This window comes from Mustela erminea, chromosome 15 (assembly GCF_009829155.1).
Source record: "Mustela erminea isolate mMusErm1 chromosome 15, mMusErm1.Pri, whole genome shotgun sequence".
Lineage (NCBI taxonomy): Eukaryota > Metazoa > Chordata > Mammalia > Carnivora > Mustelidae > Mustela > Mustela erminea.
Genome location: NC_045628.1, coordinates 46,813,760 through 46,818,812, shown reverse-complemented (window position 1 = coordinate 46,818,812; position 5,053 = coordinate 46,813,760). Strand labels below are relative to the sequence as shown.

Here is a 5,053-nt window from a genome sequence, read left to right as displayed (position 1 = left end):
TCAGAATCACTTCCACAAGACAACTACATTTTTTCCACAAGACAACTACATTTTAAAGCCAAAGCTTTTATGCAAACATTTCAGAATGTGTGTGTTTAGTGTGGCAAGCATAACGTGATCACTTCATTTGAGAAGAGCAACATAATTTCCCCCCTTTAAAAATGTATGCTTTGAAAAAGTGCTCCACATCACTCTGCATCAGGGAAATACAAACCAAAAGCACAGTGAGATATCACCTTATACCAGTCAGAATGGCCAAAATTAACAAGTCAGGAAATGACAGATGTTGGCGAGGATGCAGAAAGAGGGAACCCTCCTACACTGTTGATGGGAATGCAAGCTGGTGCAGCCACTCTGGAAAACAGTATGGAAGTTCCTCAAAAAGTTAAAAATAGAACTACCCTGCAACCCAGCAATTGCACTACTGGGTATTTATCCTAAAGATACAAATGTAGTGACCCGAAGGGGCATGTGCGCCCCAATGTTTATAGCAGCACTGTCCAAAAGAGCCAAACTATGCAAAGAACCTAGATGTTAATCAACAGATGAATGGATAAAGAAGATGTTTTACACACACACACGCGCGCGCGCACACACACACACACACAAACTGGAATACTATGCAGCCATCAAAAAATCCTGCCATTTGCAATGACGTGGCTAGAACTAGAGGGTATTATGCTAAGTGAAAAAAGTCAATCAGAGAAAGACAATTATCACATGACCTTTCTGGTATGAGGAATTTGAGAGGCAGAGCAGGGGTCATGGGGGATAGGGAGGGAAAAATATGAAACAAGATGTGACCAGGGAGGGAGTCAAACCATAAAAGACTCAAGCTCAGGAAACAACTTGAGGGTTGCTGGGAGGTAGGGGAAGAGGGATAGGGTGGCTGGGTTATGGACATGGGGAGGATATGTGCTATGGTAAGTGCTGTAAATTATGTAAGACTGATGATTCACAGACCTGTACCCCTGAAGCAAATAATACATCATATGTTAATTTTAAAAAATAATAATAATGTATGCTTTATGCATAAACAGGTCACATGAATGTTCACGAAAACTCTGGTTCCTGAGCAGTAACTTACTGAAGAATAGTCAACTGGGGTTTCATCACCTATGGCATTTTTGGCTAAATCAAGAACTCCTTAGCTTAGCAACTGTTTCTGTTCTGTAGAGATAGTGCAATAATGCAGATGCAGCTGAGCGACTACTTAGCAATTGTCCTCATGCTGGTCTCCAGGACACAAATTCATTTTCTATAGGTATGACAGCATCATGGTAGAATGTGAAGAAGTTTATTCATACACAGAAAACTTAGGGATTTTATTTCTTATTTAGTTGTCTTGTCATCAACTGTGAGATGGACTTCTCTTAAATGGAATGAAAGTCAGAGACACTGATATAATTTACCTGAAAAGTAACCCTGGAAGTTTTCAACTTTTTTACACAATATTTGATTTATTTAAGTGATAAGAAATTCCATGAATCATTTTCACAGTTAATCTTTAAAACCTATGGAGAAAAAAAAATAAAAATTAAAATTAAAAAAAAATAAAACCTATGGAGAAAATTTGGTTTACCATGATTCATTTTAGAAAGAAGACTGTATTTGTTGAAATAAATAGCTTGATAAGTAACTAGACTGAAGGTGATACTCCAAGGCAGGTTCAGGTAACAAAAGATGAGATGAGAATTTATGGTGAGACTGGAGAGAGGAAGAAGGCAGACCAAGAAGAAAAGAAAAAAAAAAATGGAGTACAGACAAAAAAGCAAATGGTGGATTTCAGCATAGCAATGAATGACCATGTCATTTTTTAAGTAAACTTGACAGAATTATAAAAGATTTGGTATGAGTGGGCTTCTTTTTAAAATCAGTTGCAAAGTGAAATTCTATTCTTGTACTGATTTTGAGCAAAATATATATGCTAAGTCTGGTTCAGTAGCTGAATATATGATATGTGATATGTGATATGATGAATTGACTCCATCTCTATGAAACCACTGGGAACCTTTCACCATACCTGGAATCCTAAAAAAATAAGAGATCACGTTTTATATAAAAAAATTTTTAAATCAGAATAAATTAAAAAACTCAATATAAAAAAATGATTCCAATAAAAATTGACAAGAAATTAAGGAAATATTTTCTGATCACTAGGTGGAAAGAGAATACCTAACAAAATAAGGTGAAATGAAAGATCGATATTAAGATGCTTCCTTGACCTATATGAACATTTAAAAATATTTTTAAAATTTAAAATGTAAAAATAATCAGCAAATATTGCTATGAATAGGAAAAACAGTAATAAAATACTCAATAAAAGACTTGTACAAATAAATATGGTAAATGTTATACCTTAAACATGAGCAAAAAACATCAATCCTAGAGAAGACAAAAAAGAAAATAGGAGTACTTAATGAGTACATAAATGCTGAAATACTCAATGTTGGTGAGGATGTAATGAGATGAGCAAGCTCACAAACTGCCTGTAGGACTATCAGTTGGTTTAGCTTTTCTAGAAGTCGTATATACCCAAAATCTTCCGGTAAATCTATTTCTGTGATGTTATCCCACTGAAATTATCAGAAATATGAATACATCTTAGTGTAAATATGCCAAATATTATATTATTTATTATATTAAAATAATATTATCCTAAGTGTCCAGGAATGGATAAATAATGATGCCACATACTCAAGACAGCACATTATGCAGCTACTGAAATGGTGTTTTCAATGCATGATCAATGAAGTGATAAAAGGCTATTAGGAGAACAAAAAAGTAGAATACAAAATTATATGCTTACTGGAATTCTTATGGTCTCTATCTTGGTCTCTCTGTCTATATTTAGATACAGAAAACAGACAACAGATACACGAAGCTGGTGAGAAACACAGAAAATGTATCCCATGGCTATATGTGGATTCTCAGAATAAGAAACTTCCACTTACTTTCTCACACTTTTCCACATTTTTCAAATTTTTCAAAATAAGCACGTATTTCTTCTGTGATTTTTGCTTTTGATCACTTTTTACCAATCACAAAACACTATTCTCTTCAAGAACTAATATTATATGTGCTGCCGAAGCGAGCACAGTTCTTCAAGAACTAATAAATAGGAAAAATATACTCCAAAATAAAGAGAAGCTTAAGTTGTGATCTATCTAAAGAATGAAGCCTGCTCAATTTTCTGCAGTATGATCATACAGTGTAAGAAATGACCTAAAGATTGCTACTGTATATTTTTACATATAAGTAGACCCTACACAAAGTTCCACTTCATCACTAAGTGTGGGAATGGTCTGTCCAGTAAGTGTTACTAATAATAAAAACACACACACATACACATCTTATTTGATTATATATTCTGGGGTATATATTCTGTGTGTTTGTGTGTGTGTGTGTGTGTGTGTGTGTGTGTGCATGTGTGATGCCAAAGAATACACTACTGACTTCCAAATGAGCTGATGCAACAGACTTATCAAGACAAAATTATCCTGTAGCCTCTTTGTAAGTTCCAAGTTCATTTGTAGTTACCATACATTTGGGAAAATTAGTTATCCTTAACTGACAGAAATCCTATCATCATAGTCTGAGCTTTTGCAGTTTCTAAAGCCTTAACAGCCAGAACTGTGCGGGCATAGAGTATAAAGCTACTAACACTGTCAAAACCCCCGGCAGAATAAGCTGAGATCACGATTGTTGAGACTGACATCAATCACAACTGAGCCAACAGAGTCAAGTCTTCCAGCCTCTGAAAATGTTATGACTACATCTATTATTTCCCATCTCTGATTTTATCAGCCCATCGCACCAAATTCCTCAGGATTTTAGATTACCAACTTTTTTTTCTTTTTTCTTATTTTTTTTGGGGGGGGGTTGGGGTTTTTTTTTTGCATGTTAAGCTCTAACCTTTCACTCTTAACTAGTTCTTTCCCACTGGCAAGAAAGTGGACTGAATTTCTCTCCCATTAAATAAATACAAAAATAATAAATGCAAAATCCTCTATATGCCTTCTAACAAACATTGGATCTCTTATCTCCTTCCACAACATCTCAAAAGACTTCCTTGTAGTTCCTGTCTACACTGTATTTTCTCCCAATCACTTCTCAATCCATGGTTAAGTCCAAGATATATTTTTTAGTAGTTATCTTATTAAGTGTCTTTTTTTAAAAATCTGAAGCTCTAGCCATTTCTCAGAGACTACATCTCAAAAGGCACCTCAGAACTACACCAAATTTATGATCGGCCACACCCACCCCAGCCATCACCACTATTCCTAATTTCGCTCTATTTTTATGCTATTTCATGGAACAGTAAAATCTCATTAAGTTGCATAAACCATATATTTAAGCATCATTCATTATACATCCTTTACTATTTCCTTGTCCAATATAAATCCTAATCTGGCTGCTTTTTGCTTCCCAAAAGGTATCCGTTTTTCCTACCTCTATCATATCTTGACTGGTCTTGCTGCCTTCACTCTTGCCTCCCTCCAATCTCCATTTTGCAACCAGAATATTTTCAAAATGCAAGTGTGACGATGTCCTTCTCTGCTAGAAACCTGAAAGGGGTTTCTATTAGATCATTAAGCATCTTTCATGTGTTCTAAAATACCATTCACATTCCTAGCTGTTGCCTCTCTCTTCATTGCCTCTCCTACCATCTCTACCTGCTGTCTGTGCTCAGAGCGTGTTAACTTCTTCCACATCCTAAAGAGGACAAGTTCCACCTTTCCAGAGTGCATGTCATTTTTCACCCTAACTGAAATGCTCATCACCAAGACACCTCATTGCTATTATTTAATTCTTACTCAAGTCTTACGTTTTAGTATATATATAACTTACATTCTTATATCACTTAAGTTGACTTTTCAAAATCAACCTCCTCCAGCATAGACCAAGTCTCATAATACCCTTTTTTTCAGGGTAGTTCTCACAGTTTTGATTTTAAATTGTAGCTACAACCCCTTTACTGCCTAAAATATATTATGAATGAATACATGAATAATTAATTAATATGTACTAGGTACTGGGTGGCAAGAGAGAT

At 35.2% G+C, this 5,053-nt stretch overlaps 1 long non-coding RNA gene across 1 annotated transcript; it reads right to left on the bottom strand.

The window, feature by feature from the left end:
- Positions 1 to 325: 325 nt before the first annotated feature.
- LOC116574294 lies at positions 326 to 4,556 on the bottom strand. The gene is made up of 3 exons (XR_004279202.1): positions 4,453 to 4,556; positions 2,810 to 2,884; positions 326 to 354 (listed from the first exon to the last, which is right to left on the bottom strand). It is a non-coding gene; the product is annotated as an uncharacterized LOC116574294 (long non-coding RNA).
- Between the last annotated feature and the right edge of the window lie 497 nt (positions 4,557 to 5,053).